General features: G+C 42.8%; 1 long non-coding RNA gene across 12 annotated transcripts in view; it reads right to left on the bottom strand.

Moving 5' to 3' along the window:
• LOC144281838 (uncharacterized) overlaps nucleotides 1-19,238 on the bottom strand; it is a 21,419-nt gene continuing 2,181 nt past the window's right edge. For 2 of the 12 annotated variants that reach the window (XR_013350225.1, XR_013350231.1), the window contains 4 exons: nucleotides 12,241-12,453; nucleotides 11,648-11,739; nucleotides 7,445-7,774; nucleotides 1-6,920 (listed from right to left, as the gene is read on the bottom strand). This is a non-coding gene — a long non-coding RNA (uncharacterized LOC144281838). The other 10 variants (XR_013350233.1, XR_013350226.1, XR_013350235.1 and 7 more) reach the window with 10 other exon arrangements.

Here is a 19,238-nt window from a genome sequence, read left to right on the forward strand (position 1 = left end):
GATAAAAGTTCAGTGAGAGTGAACTGTTTTCTGTGTCCATATACTTGTTTATTTATTTAAATTAAATAGCTCAACGTATATGTAATAGGACATGTGACATAACGTATGACCAGAGAACATGAGTCCAATTCTGGGAGTTACACATAAAAAACAAAAACCCCAAAAGCTATTTAGAAGCATATGTGATTGATCAGAGTCACTTTTGTTTGTTTGGGTTTTTCCCCTGCTCACACCTCTCCCTCACTAGGTAAGATTTGCGAGAGACGAGAATATAGAGAGCTATTGCCTTGCCAGGGCAGAGCTTAGGGAAGGCAAGTCTTGTGGGATTTTCCTGCATGGGGGGGAGCAGTTGGCAAGGTGTTGGTGCAGAGAGACAGGAGAGAGGAGGAGGGCTGAGGGAGCCTCCCAGAATTCCCTTTGCTCCAGCAGGGCATCTGGAAGACATTGGGACAGCTGGCCTTGGGGGGCTTGTGGTCCAGGCAAGGAGTGTGCAAAAGTGACCAGTGTGGACAGGATGTGACAATGGCCAACCAGAGACCTCCCGCCTACTGATGGCTTGACAGTTTGCAAGCCCCCAGTACCTGATTTGAACATGATTATACTTCTGCCACAAAGGGGAATAGAGCTGGGACTAGGAGTTAAACTCACTAATAGGAAAATTAAGAAAATAGCATCTCTCAAGTACCTGAGTTTGTTAAGTGAAATGTATACTACTAGTGTGCTCAGTGTAAGCAAAAAGGTTAGAAATTGCTGGCAAATCAAAAAAGAAAAAAAAATTTAAACCACCCATGATTCAAAATAATTTAAATCACCCACAAACTGCTAATATTTACACACGTGCACACACGCACACACACACACACACACTGATCAGATACCTAGAAGGTCCAGAATCTGACTTATTTTACATTAACAATATTTCTAGGATTTAGATTCTTGACTTCATAGGAACATGGTAATAGAAAAATATATTAGGGTGGAAGATACAGTATACACTGTGTGGTAAGAACTAAATGCAAAGAACTTTTGATTTAATATAATTATGTCCTGTGACTGTATTGAAGTATTGATTGCAAATACCATCGTGTTGTATCTGCTGAAAATGTCTCTTTTTACCTGAAAATGGAAAAACAATTACATAAATTGTAATAACGCATTACATTACTAAGTACATTACTACTTAGTCATGTAAATGCAAAACTGCATGTTCTTATGAATTTTCACACTAAAAATCAGAATTAGCAACATATTCTTGAGAACATCCTATGATGATAAAAATGTACATTACGTTTTTATTTGCTGGGAAATCCTTCCTGACCTCTGGGTGGAGTTGTGGCAAAAATCACTTGTCAGCAGGATTTTCTGTAACAACTTTTGAGAAACCGCAGCTCTTTTGAAAATCCCCTTCCGTGGTAACCCCTTGCTCCCGGGACACTTTCCTTTCACATTTCCTGCCACTTGGATCTGGAGACCCTTCGACAGGGTGCTAAGGGACCCTCGTCCCAGAAGACAGGATCCTTACTACACTAAGTGGCTTCTTTCCATCTACCTGTGGTGACCTGCTCCGCCCCGTCCAAGCTAGCCTGTCGCATACAGGCCACTCACCAGTCTCCAGGCACCAGTAACTTGCTCATTCATTATTACAGCAGGAGGATTTTAAAAGGTGATTGTAAAATCGTAAAAAAACAAAAAACAAAAAACCTTTTAAAATGAAACCTTCTGTTCTAAGATTGTAGATCTTTCAGTGTTTAGATGCTTCTAGTTTTAGACTCATAGATAACAAATGTTTTACCATCTCTAATATATGTGTATCATAGAGAATACATATATTTTTTCTTTTGTAAACTGATTTTATAACTAAAGAGTATAGCATCCACTTTTTTAAAATATAGCAATATTGTCTTTCTAACTGGTCGCATGGGACTCCATTTATATGAAACCACCAGAGTTTATTTAACCAATCACCTACTGTTGAATATTGTTTCCAGTTCTCATTACCCCCCACCCCCAATTGCAATGAATATCCCTGAACATGTGACTTTGCATGCTATTTGGATTATTTGCTTAGATAACATTTTAAGAAGAGAAGTGGAGGAACCAAATGGTATGTATATTTAAAAAATTATGCCACTTAACTGCTAAATTGTCCCTCAGAGGGGTGATACCAGTTTGCACTTAATCCAGCAGGGCGTGAGAGTATTTCCTTTTTTCTTTGTTTTTCTTTCTTTTTTTTAAGATACAATTTTACTTTTATTTATTATTTTTTTAAAGTTTTTATTTTAATCACCCAGTGCTCATCCCAAGCGTACTCCTTAATCCCCGTTACCTATTTCACTCATCCCCGCCCCCCTCTGGTAACCAACAGTTCATTCTCTATAGCTAAGAGTTTGTTTCTTGGTTTGTATCTCTGTCTCTCTTTTTCCCCTCTTTGCTCATTTGTTTTGTTTCTTAAGTTCCACATATGAATGAAATCACAAATTTGTCTTTCTCTAACAGGCTAACTTCGCTGAACATTGTACTCTCTACTCCATTCATGTCATTGCAAATGGCAAGATTTCATTTGTTTTTATGACTGATAGTCTGATATATTGAGATTATATATATATATATATATATATATAATATTATATATGTATATAGTCTGTCAATGGACATGGGCTGCTTCCACAGTTTAGCTATTGTAAATAATTGCTGCTATAAACATAAGGGGGCATGTATCCCTTTGAATTGGTGTTTTTGTATTCTTTGGCCAAATACCCAGTAGGGCAATTGCTGGGTCATAGGGTAGCTCTATTTTTAACTTTTTGAGGAATCTCCATACTGTTTTCCAGAGTGGCTGCACCAGCTTGCATTCCCACCAGCAGTGCACAAGGGCTCTCCTTTCTCTGCATCCTCACCAACAACACCTCCTATGTTTCTTGTGTTGTAGACTTTAGCCATTCTGACAGGTGTGAGGTGGTCAATCTCACTGTAGTTTTGATTTGCATGTCCCTGATGATCAGTGATGTTGAGCATCTTCTCATGTGTCTGCTGGCCGTCTGGATGTCTTCTTTGGAGAAATGTCTGTTCGTATCTTCTGAGACATTTTTAATTGGATTATTTGTTTTTCGGGTGTTGAGTTTTATAAGTCCTTTATATGTTTTGGATACTAACCCTTTATCAGATATGTCATTTGCAAATATCTTCTCCTATTCTGTAGGCTGCCTTTTAGGTTTGTTGCTTGTTTGAGTGTGAGTTTTCATCCACCTTCCCCAATCCTGAGTGCTGCTATTCCTTCTACTCCTTGCTGTGTTGATAGGGAAACATCAAGGTATGACACTCTTGATATAAATTTGTGTTTATTAACTTCTCTTTCTTCTAGTTTAAGAAATGCCTCCTTGTGTCTTTTTTTTTTTTTTTACCTCCTTGTGTCTTTAGCTCATTTCTTTTCAATAGGGATGCTACTTATTTTCATTTATACAAATGTATGGATATAGGCTTCTTAATTGTCAAATGGGTTTCTTTTTTTTTTTTTTTCAAATGGGTTTCAAATGTTTTCTGGTTTGTTGTATATTCTTTAATTGTATTTATATTGTGTTTTTGAGATTTTAAATTCTTTTAAAGAATTTTATTAGCTAAAACTTTACTATTTTTTTCACTTACAAATTTGGGGGCAGTTTTGTCATGTTTACTTGGCAAATATATAAAAAGTTTAGAATGATAACTCTGAGCTTCATAAACTTCAACCTCTCCTAAACACTGTGTACCTTAGTTAGGATGTTCTCATTTGCAAGCAAGAGAACTGACTTGCACATTAAAGAGGACCCCTTGACTCACATAAATGAGAAACCAATGGGTAGGTCGTGTAGGCTCCAGAGCTCCACTTCTGTTTCTCAGCTTTTCCCTCACCTCTGTACTCTTCCATGTGTTGGTTCCACTCTCAGGCTGGCTTTCCTCCCCATTGCAAGATGAAAGCCAAGGGAACAGGTGTCTCACTCTTTCTTGCTTATATTTCCAAAGGAAGAAAGAATAACCCTCCTCGCAATGACCAAGGAGAGTCCTAGAGTTTCTCTCTGATTAGATCACCTGAACCAATCTGTGCATACCTGTGGGTGACATGTGCTGATTGGCTGAAGTCTGGTATATGAACCAATCACCATGGAAGGGGATAAGGTGATCCAGATTAACTTAGACCAATCACCCTTGGAGATAAGGGTGGAGTCAAATCTCAGACTATTTCACAATGGAGGATGGGTGGGCTAGATGTTGGAGTGATGATTGTGATGTCTACTTAGTTTGATTCTCCACCCTGGGTGGAGATTGGATATGATTTAGTTATAGGGACTATGGGTTTTGGAGTCAGGCAAACCTAGGTTTGAATCCTGGCTTTATCCAACTTTGACTTCAGGAGTGATAATGCTAACCCCAGTAAGTGTTGTTAAGAGGAGATAAAGATCTTGGGTATGGAAGCCCTGGACAGTGTGCCTGACCCAATGTAATAGCTTTAAAATGGCAGCTATCGACAATGTCCACACTAGCCAAACTATGGAAGGATCTCAGATACCCACCAACAGATGAATCGATAAAGAAGATGTGGTATATGTATATACAATAGAATATTACTCATCCATCAAAAGTTAAAATCTTACCATTTGCAACAACATGGATGAACTAGAGGGTATTATGCTAAGCAAAATAAGTCAATCAGAGAAAGACAACTATCATATGATTTCACTCATATGTGGAATTTAAGAAACAAAACAGAGGATCATGGAGAAGGGAGGGGAAAATAAAATGAGATGAAATCAGAGAGAGAGAGACAAACCATAAGAGACTCTTCACTATAGGAAACAAACTGAGGGTCACTGGAGGGGAGATGGGTGGGGGAGGAGATAACTGGGTGATGGGCATTAAGCAGGGCACCTGATGTAATGAGCGCTGGGTGTTATATGCAGCTGATGAATCTCTGACCTCTACCTCTAAAACTAATAATACAATATATGTTAATTAATTGAATTTAAATAAAATAAAAATAAAAAAAAATAGCAGCTAACAACATTTTTGTTTCCTGATTGTCACCAGCTTGAGGGCAGAGAATGAGTACATCTTTGAGGCCTCAGAACTCAGTCAGGTGCTTGGCATGGAGTAGGTCTTTAGAAAAATGAGTGTTTGATTAATGGGTCAACAGGTGTAACTTCTCTTACTTGGGAGGCCGCCACCAACAGAACCCTTCTGTCTCAGGTGTTGTGACCCCCGTGCTGTTTCAGAGTGGAGGGTCCTTCAAGGTTCTATGTCCTTAGAGGTTACAGGAAAAACAGCTCTGGGTGTGAGTAGACTCCTATACAGGGAATGGGTGTAATAACATCCACCTCACAAGGTTATGGTGGAAAGTGAATGAATTAATACAAGTAAAGGGCTTACAACAGTGCCGGGCTCATGGTGGTGAGCCCGGAGGAAGGGCTAGCCATTCATGTCATTACCAAGGGGCAATGGTCATTAAGGACACAGACTCAAGCCTGGGTTCAAATCTCTGATCTGCCACATTCTGTCCACAAGACTTTGAGCAAATCACTTAATCCCCATGTGCTTCCATTTTAGAATCCTTAAAATCAAGGTAATGAGAATAAGATCTATCTCACAGGGTTATGAAAATTAAATGAGTGAAGATGTCTAAAGCAATTCAAAGGGTGCATCTAGTAAACGCTACATATTTAAAACATTTTTTTTACTACTAAAATTGTTTTTCTAAGTATAGCTACCTTGGAAGTGTTCTCCCCAGGGATTAAAGTGCCTCTGATAACCAAGGCCTGTTGAGTGAAGGAGAGCCCTCATTATGTGAGGCTCAGGGGGCTGACCGCGAGGGCGGGATGCTCCCCACCTGCTCTGGGTTTCCAGGATGGAGTCTGAGCCGTAACACGTGAGTCCTGATTTGCCATCAGTGTTGCTCGGGTAGTTTCTCTCTCTCCTTCATGTCTCATCCGCCCAGTTGCAAAAGAGTTAGTTGAAGCCAAGGTTTCTTTCAGCCCACCAGGCCGCAAGGCTGTGGCCAAGTTCCCTCCAGGGAAATCGACTGTGGAACACAGGCTGGGGGTGAGCCAAGTCCTAATGCGGTGTCCTTTGAAGGCGAGCCCAGCTTCACCATTTCAAATGCAATATGCTTATTGCTGGTCTGATTTTTATTGGGAAAAAGCAGTGGTGTACTTTCCAGGTCCCTGGGGTCTGAATTAAAATAAAGGAAGTACTTTAAAAAATCAAATCCAAATAGCAGGACTTGGAAGCATGCTGTTAAGCAAGGGTATCACAGACCTCAGAAGCTGCTTCCACACCAGGCCCTGAGACAAAGCCCTGAGGTAATTGCATTCGGAGTTCCCAAAGGCATTGGTAATGGGGGCAAGCTTCTTCTAGAGTCCTGTCTGCATAGCAAAGCAGATCAATTACAAAAGCTACAGCTTATGGGGTACCTACCAAGTGCCGAGTCCTGTGCCGTATAATACACGTCGGTAAGACGGCCACTGTCTTCATTTTGTAGGTGAGGAAACTGAAGATCAGCTTTTTTTTTTTTTTTTTTTTTTAAAGCAAACAAAATCTTTCCTATATTTACACAAGCAGTAAGTGGCAGAGGTGAGATCTGATCCCAGGGAACTTTTTTTTATATATACCAAAATCTATGTGCTTTCCATTAGGCTAGAGTTTTTTAGATTGCCAACTGAGACAGTAGAGAATCATGAAATCACTTCAGTGGGTTGCAACCAGAGTTGTAAAAAAATGAAATAGTGTAGGATGGAAAATACAACCAGCACTGCACGGGTAAATATAATTAGCATTTAGGGGCACCTGGGTGGCTCATTCGGTTAGGTGTTCAACTCTTGATCTCTACTCAGGTCTTGATCTCACAGTCATGAGTTTGAGCCCCGTGTTGGGCTCCACACTGGGTGTGAAACCTACTTAAAAAAAAAAGATAATTAATGTTTAATGAAAGACACACACACACACAAACATATGTGTGTAGATATATACATGTGCATAACTATAACATATATGTATGTTCTGGGTGATGATCCCAAAAAGATTTGCTATCGTGGGCCACAGTCAAAAACTTTGAGAAAGCCACGGCTCTAGGACATAACTGCTTTCCAGGTAGGAAGAGCTAACATTTCCTATGATTTTGCTGTGTTTTTGGATTATTTTACATACATGGGCATAATGTGATACTACAAGGCAGACATTCTTGCATCATTTCCTGTTTGCAGATGAGAAGGCTGGGGTTCACAGAGATTAGTCTGCCCAAAGTCACAAAGTCAACAAACAGCAAAACCTGAATTTGAACTGGATTGCCTGGTGTTTGCATGCCAAGGAGGCCTCTTGGCCAGCAGCACGACACAGTCAAGATGACAGGTCCCGGGAAGTCTGATGCCCATTGGAGCAGCTGGCTCTGTTACCATGTTCTATGGTCTCCATCTCTTACCTCTCTCTGTTTTCATTAGCGGAACAGGCTTGCAGATCTCTATTGAATCTGTAGCTTCAAATTTCTCTCATCCTCCTATATTTTAAATTAATTAACCTCCTAATTATTTAGACATTCATTCACCAACTTGTGTGCAATTCAAATCTATTACACTTCAGGGGATGTGTCTATATCGTGTGTATTCTGCTGCGAATCCCACGCGGTCAGAAGAGAAGTGGAGGGGGAGATTTGTAGAATCAATTTTTAAAAATTCCAATGCATTTCTGAGGCATCTGAAGTGTTGATGAGATAGCCGGGGTTCTTGGGTGCTTGACTTTTAAATTCACATTTCTGAAAAGCGAGATACAAAATTGATTATACAGTATGATCTCAACTGTGTTAAAAATGTATATAGAAAGGATTGGAAGGAGGTGGAAGAGGTGGTTGCCTCTGAGTGGTGGGGTGATGGGTGATCTGATTTTCTACTTTCGCTTTTTTCTCCCCTTCTCATCTCTTGCAGTTGCGAAGGAGCATGGCTTTAAAAATTCACCAAATTAAAACTTAATTTCCTAGGTAGAACATGGAGTTGTATGTAGTTTTAAGAAATGAGTGTAGTTTATAAGTCCAATGTATCGTGCTTTTGGTACAAATTAGGAAGTATCAGAGCAGCTCCCTAGTAGGGTTCAAGGCACGTGGCATGGCGCGTGACATGGTGATGCTGCCCATGTGGCTGCTACCTACACTTTTCCTATGGCTTCACTGATTTGAGGGACAGCTAGGCCAGAGCTTAGATCCTATACCTGACAGTCCCATGGCTAGGGTTAGGACTAGCTACTCCAGAGCAAGCCATTATGGAATCTGACTTCCCACCACGTGGTGCCCTTGCCCCAAGGCTGACCTCTTATCCTGTTCATCTTTGTATTTTTTAAGGCCATGTGTGGGACCTGGCCCAAGAGGGGCAATAGATATTTGAGGAATGAATGTATGTGTTCTTCAACATCTATAGTGAGCACTCATTTGAGGCTCAGGTCAATTTAGAAAGATTTTGTGGGTCTGATTTCTGTATTTATTTTCAATGCGATTGAGTAACTCAGGAAAATAAGAGAGTAGCTTCTTCCAGTGGTTCTCCCAAGCTGCCTTTTGGGGAGATGCCAGTCTCCCTCCAGACCAATGGGCAGGAGGCAGAGTAATGGGGTAGTTAAGCAAATGGACTTTGGATTTAGAATGTCTTTGGTTTCCTAATTTTAAAAAAGGTACTAGTGCTTTACTACCAAGGGTTGGTTAGAAGTTTAAATGAGATAAAGCATGGGAATCTTTTAGAGCAATGCCTGGCACAGCTAAGTGCTCAAAAAATTGTGGGTGATGATGATGATAATGGTGGCCAGATGATTTCTGGGGGTTCGATGCTGTGATTGGCAGGGCCTGAGTCCCCCCTACAGTGGAGGTGGTGATGACACCTGAGCCCAATGAACTGAGAATTGAGGAGGAGTGGCTTTCTGGGGAAAACCAGCAGGGCCACACCTGAAGATGGATGAAATGGTTGTGGGGGTGGGGCTGGGGATTGGATATGCAAGTTCATTCTTGTGGAAAGAAGAGAACATGGAATTTCAAAGCAGCAGCAGATCAATCTTTGAGTTCCCACTCTTCCATGTCCTGCCTAAGTGAGTCACTTAGAATTCTGAGCCTCGGAACCTTCTGATCAGGCTCCTCATCCACCAGTGGCCCCGTCTTCTAGAGTCTTCACTCTAATTCCTTACCCTGGTGTACAAGGCTTTTCCCCATCCGAGCCTGGGTCTCCCTCCTTCACATGGAGTCATTTTCAATTTCCATAATGTTTTTTGAATTTCACACCCCTGTGCCTTTGTATACACCGGTTCTTTCAACTAGAATTCATATTTACTCTTTGTACACTAGAAGTCCCTGCTCTTTCTTTGAGGTAATGATGCTTCACACTTATTGAGGACTTGCTATATGCCAGGTGTGCTTTTAAGCACTTTGCATAGGTTATGTATTTAATACTCACAGCCAAACTAGGAGCTAGGTTATCCTTATTTTATGGATGGGGAAACTGAGGCAAAGATCATTTAAGTAATTTGCCCAAGTTCACACAACTAGTAGGCTACAGAACTGAGTCTCAAACCCATATAATATAGCTGTAGAATGTCCTCTTTAGGCACCAACTGCACTGCCTGGCTGGCTTTAAAACATTGTTGAAAGTCAAGGCCAGTCACAGGAGACCCCCATTTGGCTCCCAGACCCTCCATCAGAAGGGAGCAACAAATTTCAATTATTGACCTTAACTCTGAGTGAAAACTTCCATCCAACGGCAGCAATACATCGACTGAACCGAAAGAGGATCATGTTTGTCATGCAGCCTTGTCTGCTTGGACTGTCCTACCTGAAATGCACAATGAGTCAATATGTTTTCATAATCTTGGAATTATCTTGTGGTAAGCACATTGCATTATATCACAAATGCATTACAATCAGATGTTAAGTACAAACACCTCAAATATACCAGAATTCTGTAACTTTGAATTTATATATTGATTTTAATATACCATGATGTGGGCCTTTGGGACTCTGGGAGAGCCCTGTTTAAATGATTCTCTGCCTTACTCATTCCTCTTCACCACAATAGCAAGGTGGGCATTTCTAAGTTGCTACTTAACATGTCATATTGGGCTTGATTTTCTGGAGTGCCTAAAGGTGTAGACTTGACAAACAGACTGCTTGGGTTCAAATCCTGCCTCTGACATTTACTAGCTGAGAGAATGGGGAAGGTAGTTAACCTTTCCGGACCTCAGTTTTATTATCAGTAAAATAAGGATGATTGCCATGCCTACTTCATAAAACTGTTGTGAGGATTAAATGAGTTATTACTAATGAGGTGCTCAGGTGGTACCTGGCATATAGAAGAGCTCAGACATATTAGCTGTTATTAGGACAAGCATGATGATGTCTGCTTTTCTCTCTTGGAGTTGTACTCTTTGAGAGCAAGAGCTGCATTTTATTTTTCTCTGTATCCACAGAGCATCCCAAGAGTTGGGCCCAGAATAGGTGCTCCCAAAATGTCTGTGAAAGAAATGAATGAATACCTCTGTAAAAGTGGGCCGACTGTACCTAGCCCCCAGTGTTATGGGGAAGATCAAAAGAAAGAAACCATATTAAAATACCCTATAAATTGTTAAGTATGGGAAGGATGTTCCTTTCCTCTCTTATTCCATCTTTTTTCCATTCTTCCAGGCTCAGGCCTCCTTGACAATTGTAATTACCTAATTCACAGGGCTGCAAAGGGACAGCACTGGATGGTCAGTGCTAACCAACTATTGCCCAACAGGTGGGTGCTGACTAATCACTACCAGGTGGGCAGGAGCTGGCCAATCTCTAGCCTGGGTGGATTATTCTGATGAGTTATTAGTGCAAATGGATGCTGACCAGTGCCTTTGAGATGAGGGCATCTGAATCAGTGAGACCCAGACTCAGACCTGCCTATGACTCACTTGGTGCCTCCAGGGAGGCCCAGGCCCTGTGCTCAGGACCTGGGGACCCCCAGGAGTGAAGGGACCTGGTTTCCCCTCAGCCTGGGGCTTGGCCATACTTGAGTTGAGGTTGCCTCTAAGGAGGAGGGGTTGCCAAGGAGACTGGCATTCTCTTACCCAGTGTGATTTGTGGGAGTTATCACCCTGCTTCATCTTCATTAAAAGCCTAATTTTGTCACAGTGTCACTGGCACTCCCATTCCTCTTCTGTTTATGGTATCTTGGGCTTCCCCTGCCCAAGAAGGGAGATAGAAATCACCAGATTGTTTGGTCCTGTTTAGCCCAGAACCGAGTTCTGTGTGGAGGTGAATCCCTGTTAGATCTGGTCCTGATCCATGATGTGCTGGAGCCGGGAGGGGCTAGAGGAGCATGGGTTAGCCTTCACTGTGGACCATGAATTCCTGGGGTGCTTGTTTATTGTACCCTCTTGAGTTATGTTTCTTTTCTTTTTTTTTTTTTTTTTAAGATTTTATTTATTTGAAAGAGAGAGAATGAGAGAGAAAACGAGAGGGGGGAGGGTCAGAGGAAGAAGCAGACTCCCTGCTAAGCAAGTAGCCCAATGCAGGGTTTGATCCTGGGACCCCGGGATCATGACCAGAACCAAAGGCAGAGGCTTGACCGACTGAGCCACCCAGGCGCCCCTTGAGCTATGTTTCTAACTATATCTGTCTGCCTCCTCTTACCTGCTCTTTCTCTCATGGTGGGTGGTGTTCACAGCTCCATTTTCTTTGTCCTGGAGACAATGTCAGCAGGGATCCACAGCTGGCATCAGATCCTGCTTAGGAAACAAACCTGTGAGATCCCACCAGCTCTGATAAACCTGGTTGGGTTGGAGGGTACTTGTGGCCCCCCTGTGGCTTGGGAAAAGTCTGTTTCAATTTGTGACCTCCCTTCTGACTTGCCCCCCCCAACATCTTGTTTTGTTTGTTTGTTTATTCAAATCTCAGAGAATTGTTTGGAATAGTTTATCCCTTGGGTTACTGGTTCTGAGAACCCACTGCAAGCCTGGGGTGGGCACTCAGCTTGAGAGGGTGAAGGGACAGACTGCCCCTGCGAGCCTGGAGGCTGCTGTCTAGAGGGAGAGACAGTGACAACACACAGGTTCTAGCAAAGAGCTAGAGGAACAAATAGTTTGTTAGGAGAATCCCGGACAGAGTGACTATTGCGGAAGAAAGAGCTAGAAGTTGGGGAGACTGTGCAGGGATAGACATCTGTGAACTACACTTTGAAAGACAAGGAGAATTTGAATAAGAAAAGAATGGGAAGTAGAGCTTACCAGAATAATAATTTTTAAAAACAGGAAGAAGGGGTGCCTGGGTGGCTCAGCTGGTTGAGCATCTGCTTTCGACTCAGGTCATGATCTCAGGGTCCTGGGGTGGAGCCCCACATTGGGGTCTCTGCTCAGCAGGAAGTCTGCTTCTCCCTCTGCCTCTGCCTGCCGCTCCCCTGCTTGTGCTCTCTCTCTTTCTCTCACTTGCTCATTTTCTCTCTTAAATAAATAAACAAACAAACAAACAGAAGGAAGGAAGGAAGGACAATTATGGGCTCTTCTCATCATTATTTGCAAAGTACAGTGTTTGGCATGCTGATGGATTCAGCAGCACCAGGCTGGGTCCCTATCTTTGAGGACAGGTTGAGGAAGAAGGGGCGACGGCTTGACACAGGGCCAGCCGTGCTGGTGCTATAATCATGGCACAAATGAAATATTTTGGGACCATGGAGAAGGGAGATGATCACATGTCACAAGATAGTTGGCATTTGGCTCAATTTCTCTTTTTAGTTTCTGCTTAGTTCATGATTTCCTGGAAAATGCCATCCCCCTCCCCTTCCTCCATCCCCCAATCTTCCTACCACCATCTTTGCTACAAATGGATCGGAAGGCAATTAGTCCATCTCACGCTGAGGATAATAGCTACCACTTATGGACTGGCTGTTGTACGTGGTCCCTTATTAAACCCTCCGTTCCATGGCATTGGCTATCTATTGCCGCATAACGAGCTACCCCCCACCCCCATTCAGTGGTCTGAAGCCATAACTTATTCCCTCCTAGTTTCTGGTTGGGAATCTGCAGGTGGCTTCCCTGAGGCCTCCAGCTCAGGTGTCTCACAAGCTCTGGTTAGAGGTTGGCCAGACTGTAGTCATACTAAGGCTTGACTTGGAGAGGGGACTGCTTCCAAGTTCATGGATAGGGTTGTTGGCAGGATTCTTGGCCGCCCTCCGTTCCTTGTCCTGTGCACAGCTCCGCAGGGCAGCCCACACAAGGGGGAAGAGCCAGGGAGGGGAGGCAAGCAAGACCTAACTGTGACCTGATCTCAGAAGCCACATGCCATCACTTCTCCCATAGTCTCTTCATTAGAGTCAAGTCACTTGGTACAGCTTCTGCTCAAGAGAAGAACGTTACCCCAGGGCGTGAGCACCTACAGGTTGGGCTCTTTGGGAGCCGTTTTAGAAACTCACTACCACAACCGATCGCTATGGCAGAGGCTCTCTCCATTTTTGGTAAAGGAACCTGAAACTCCGAGGCCTTGCTCAGGCCCACACACTGAATGGCAGAACCAGAATCTGGACAGTCTTTCTCCAAAGCCTGCCTCATCCCGCTGTATCCCGCTGCCTCCTGTGGCTGGCTAACATCTCCTGGGACCAACTAGCTGACATCCTGCCCCCAGCATCACCTGTTCAGGTGGCTCCATTGACAGCTGCCCAGTCTCGTACTGGGGCTTAGACTTGCCACAAGCCTGCATGGCTTTCCAATCCTCCCTGACCCTGAAGGTATTTCTTTCCATTCCGGTTTTAGACAGCAGTGAGGTACAGGAAAGGCCAAATATTCAATGCCCCCTGAGCAGCTCCTTTCCTGAAAGCCTCTGCACTAACTGCCCAGGGTCTTGTTGAAAGCACTTGAGTGAGAACATGCACCTTGCAGTAATGTACTTTTTCCACAGATGATTAATCAGGAGCGTCCCCGGATGGTTTGGCACAGATGGAGGGAAGGGAGAGAGCCAGATCGTAAATCCAAATAAATTTATAGCCTCACCATCCATCCCATTATTATATCAGGCAGGCTGTGTTTCCTTTTAGAGCTTGAAGATCTAGAAGAGGTTTTGCATATTGAGCGCTCAGTACCGAGAGATGAAACCCACCAGGCAGGCTTTGGATGGAGGGAGGGTAACCAAGGGGACATTGTTAGGGATGAACTTTCAGGATCTCGCCTTGGTGGAAAGCGCAGCCTTCTTTACAGAAGGTTCATGTGAGACTCTTAAGGCACTTCACATGGCTGCCTTAATGTACTCCTTCCTTGCTTCCTATCTTTGCTCCGTTTTGAATCTACTCTCTCTCTATCTGCGCTTGTCCTGATGCACCTTGTCCATGGTAGGTAGCTGGTAGCTTTCATTTCCGGGAACATGTAACTGTCTCCTACATGAACCTAAAGAGCCATCTTTCCATCAGTTCCAGCTCAGCTATTTCTCTTCCCCGAAGCCTGGCCTGATAGAACCAGCTCTCTGTCCCTGCAGCTGTTCAGATCCTTTGTGCTTTAGTTGGACTATCTGACCAGGAGGTGTTGTGCATTGATTTGCTATTTCGCATCTAAGGCTTTAAAATTATTGAAGAGATGTCCTGATGAGACGGTGGTAGTTCTGCATCTGTTCTTGGTCCTTGCCCTGCTTTCTGGGTTTGCTCTGCATGGACCTTGCACCCTCTTGTTAGCTTTGTTTTCCTCTGTGTGCAAGGTAGAGAGCAGTAAACCATCTCCATGTCAGGATGAGTGAAGAAGACAGACCAGTTTCTTGGTAAAAGGGACATTGGAACCAGATCTCAGTGTAAAAGTTGTGCTGTTTCCAGTACTGTCACTTTTGTAGGATGGTGAAAAAAAAAAAAAAAAAAAAAACACTTACTTCGCTCTGCTGCTTCCTTGCTACCTTCTGAACCTAACTTTGCTTATCTCTATAATGAGACTATTTATTACTGTCCTGCTTACCTCACAGGGGTAAGGTGGGAATCACAAGAAATAGTGGATAGAAACCACCCTATGATATGATGTTCATGGTGATATAACACCATAGGGTTGTTAGCAGTGGCTCATTCATAAAGCACTGTATACTATAGGATTATAGTATCACCCCCATTTATACAAGTGTCAAGTATTGCCACTTTATTTTCACATTTGTTCAGAAGAGTACATTAAAATCCATTGTCTCTCAGAGTATAAAAAGCATGTAAGGGGATGCCTGGGTGGCTCAGTGGTTAAGTGTCTGCTTTTGGCTCAGGTTGTGACCCGGGGGTCCTGAGATCGAGTCCCACAGGGAGCCTGCTTCTCCCTCTGCCTGTGTGTCTGCCTCTCTCTGTGTGTCTTTCATGAATAAATAAGCAAAATCTTAAAAATATGTATAAAAAGCATGTAAGACTTTGATAAGGGTTCCAAGACCATCCAGTGGGGAAAGCACGGTCGGTTCAACAAATGGTGCTGGGAAAACTGGACAGCCACTGCAAAAGAATGAAGTCATATCCTTACCTTATGCCATATGCAAAATTAACTCAAAATGGGCTAGAGACCTAAGTATAAGACCTAGAACTATAGAACATTTTGACGAAACCCCAGAGGAAAACTTTTATAACATTGGATTTGGCGATGATTTCTTGGATACAGGACCAAAAGCATAGCAACAAAGCAAAAACCAGACAAACTGGGCTTCACCAAAACTGAAAAGTTTTTGTCTGTTAAAGAATGCTTTTGAGAGTACGAAAAGACAAAAAGACAACCTATGGGAATGTGAGAAAATATTTGCAGATCATAGATGTGATTAATATCCAGAATATATAAAGAACTCCTACAACTCAACAACAATGAAAAAATCTACTTCAAACGTGGGCAAAGGACTTGAATAGACATTTCTTCAAACAAGACATATAAATGGCCAACAAGCACAAGAAAAGATGCTCAACATCTTAATCAGGGAAATGCAAATCAAAACCATAATGAGATTGCACTTCACACAAATTAGGATGGCTATAATACAAAAAGGGGGAAATAACCAATGTTGATGAGGATGTCGAGAAGTTAGAAACCAGTGGAAATAGAAAATAGTGCAGCTGTTGTGGAAAACATTATGGAGGTTCCCCCCAAAATTAAATAGAGAGTTACCACGTGACCTAGCCATTTCATTTTTAGGTATATACCCAAAAGAATTGAACGCAAAGACTTGAACAGTTACTTGCACACTGATGTTCATAGCAACATTATTCACAACAGTCAAAAGGTGGAGACAGCTCAAATGACATCGAAGACAACCAGCAACAGAGGGTACATGTGTTACAGGCTCATAATAGAACACCATTCAGCTTTAAAAAGGAATGACATTCTGACACATGCTACAACACGCATGAACCTTGAAAACATTATGCCAAGTGAAATAAGTCAAATACAAATTGATAAGTATTGTATGATCCCACCTATAGGAGGTACTTGGAACAGGCAAATCCTAGAGACAGTAGGATAGAGGTTTCCAGTGGAAGGAGGGGGAAATGGGAAGTTACTGTCTAGTGGGTACAGAGTCTCTGTCTGGGATGATGAGAAATTTCTGGAAATGGATGGTGGTGATCCCTGTACAACACTGGGAATGTACTTAATGCCACTGAATTGTACCCTTCACAATGATTAAAATGGTAAAATCTCTATATTTTACTACAGTAAAAACTTTTTTTTAAAAAAGAGGCACCTGGGTGGCTCAGCTGATTAATCATCAGCCTTCAGCTCAGGTCATGATCTTGGGGTCCTGGGATTGAGCCCCACTTTGGGCTCCCTGCTCAGTTGGGAGTCTGCTGCTGCTTCTTCCTCTGCTCCTCCCTACTGCTCATTCTCTTTCTCGCCTTTAAGTAAATAAATAATCTTAAAAAAAAAACACCATTTAAAAAAAAAGCATGTTAAACATTAACTAGATCCTAATTTGACTTTTTGTTACAATATAACTTTTATTTTTTTATATTTAAAAGTATAACAGTTCCTCAGAGAAAAAATGGAAAAGGCCAATAAAGCTAAGTCACAAGGGGAAAATTAGAACATTCCTTACCCTAGGTATAGCCACATTTAAAACCTTAGTATCCTTCCAGACCATCTCTCTGCCCATCCCATTTTCCTTCTATTTCCTTCATGATGTACTTCTGTGCCCTTCCATTCTTCAGGAGCTTTGAGGCCACTTCCCTTTCTAAGTTCTCATCTAAATCAGAGTTTGGCTGTAGCCATCCAGTGGGTGGAAAAACATTTTCTAAAACCAAGCGAGGTGATAAAACACTGAAAAGAAGCCAAGAAATATGTGATCAGAACACTCCAATTCATGCTGAGACCATTTGGAAGTCGTGCTGGAAAGGCCGACTTTCAGCACACTGTGCCCAGAAGTCTCTGAAGATGTGTGGCCAAAGGAAAGATCTCCAGTGTCCACTAGAGTCCATATCACAGAAGAAAAATGTATACACATATTTTAGCTCCCACCTGTCCTCCATTCTAGCCTCTTTATTGGGTTGTAGGGACAACCTACAACCTAGCTGTGTTCTTGGTCAACATGTTATTTGCAGAAACTGAGATTCCTTGTCCTCCCAAGCAGGAGCACCCCTTAATGCTACCCTTACCTTTTGAGTTATACATAGGGTGCTACCTAGCTAATTGCAGAGTGTGAATTTCTGTTCTTTTCTATTTACCATAATATTAAAGGTAAACTGATGACTTCCTTTTCAAGGAGAAAAATAAGCCTTTCTGCTCAGTAGAGGGTATTCTTCCTGTTGAGCATCACAGGGGCTGCCAAAGTAGGTAGACTCTGGACAAAGTTCCTTTTCAGGGAGCTTTGCCCTCCATGGTCCTAGATCTGCTGCTTCATTTGGTTGCTCAGAAGCAAACCAAATGCTGGAGCTTGGATTTTACTTAGAAAAAGAAGGAGTGAAAGGGAGCCTGGTTTCTAAGGGCAAGGCAGCTATGCTGCTGATTTGGCATTATTCCCCCCAGGGCTGTCTGCCCCACTTCTCAAGCATAGTTTCAATAATACAGTGAGAACCTAAATCCAGATTTCTATTTTTATTACCTTAGGTTTCCTTAAGCACATCCCATAATTTCCATTTCCTCTTGGCTGTTTGTCTCCATTCCACATAGTGTTGTCTGCCTGTGTTCCCGGGCCATGGAGGCCACTCGGGGTAGCTTCCCTTTGCTTCTATTGTTCTTCCCTAAATCTTGCCCTGTGTGGGTCTTCTGGGAGCCAGCACACAGCTTGGTGTGTTTCTTCTCCTGGGGAACATTCCAGATGGTCCTCAAGTTTACCCTGATCCTCTCAATGCTTCTGCGCAGCTCTTAAAGCTTTTGTAATGCTTTCCCCAAATAGTTCTTAAAGATTCATTAATTAACTCACTCATTCAACAAATATTTATAAAGCACTTACATTCCAGGGCCTCTGTTAAGCACAGGATGTATTTGTGAAGGAGAAAATCCCTATCCCTGAATTCAGTTGAATTGAAGAGATAGTTAGGTTTCCCCCTCTCTCCACGATAAATCTTTTTTTTTAAGATTTTATTTATTTATTTATTCATGAGAAATACACACACACACAGAGGCAGAGACATAGGCAGAGAGAGAAGCAGAGAGAGAAACAGGCTCCACGCAGGGACCCCGGGATCACGCCCTGGGCCAAAGGCAGGCACTCAACCTCTGAGCCACCCAGGCGTCCCTCTACAATAAATCTTTGTGATGATCTGAGACTGTGAGTATCATCTCAGTGTCTTGAGAGCAGAGAATGCGTGCGGATTACCCTTCTTTCCCTTCCTTCTTTGCTCCCAAGACATCATGACCCTGCTTAGCCTCCCAACCTCTCTGAGCACCGGTTAAATGTTGGTGTTCATCAAGATCCTATCCTAGGTTCTCTCCTTTTCTTTTATCATAACACGTTCTGTTTCTTCTTTTTAAAGTCTTTCTAGATGGCTCCCCCCCCCCCCCCCCCGCCGGACTCCAGTTATCACTGAATATTGATGAACTATCCCTCCATGTCTCCAGGTGGGACTGCTCTCTCCAGCTCCCTCTGCCACATATCCCCGGCTTCCTGGGTATGTGTCCCCCACACACTTGCAGTTGGGCATGTGGAAGCCTTCCTCTTTCTCCCAAACCTGTTTCCCCGATCTCCCTCCTCCTTCCTCAGACCAGAAACCTGGAATTTCAGCAACTTGTCTAAGAATGTTCCATTAGGTACACCCCTTCCGCCCGTTCCTACCCTGCAACTGAGAAGTCAATTCCTAGCTTTCTGTATT

This window comes from Canis aureus, chromosome 13 (assembly GCF_053574225.1).
Source record: "Canis aureus isolate CA01 chromosome 13, VMU_Caureus_v.1.0, whole genome shotgun sequence".
Lineage (NCBI taxonomy): Eukaryota > Metazoa > Chordata > Mammalia > Carnivora > Canidae > Canis > Canis aureus.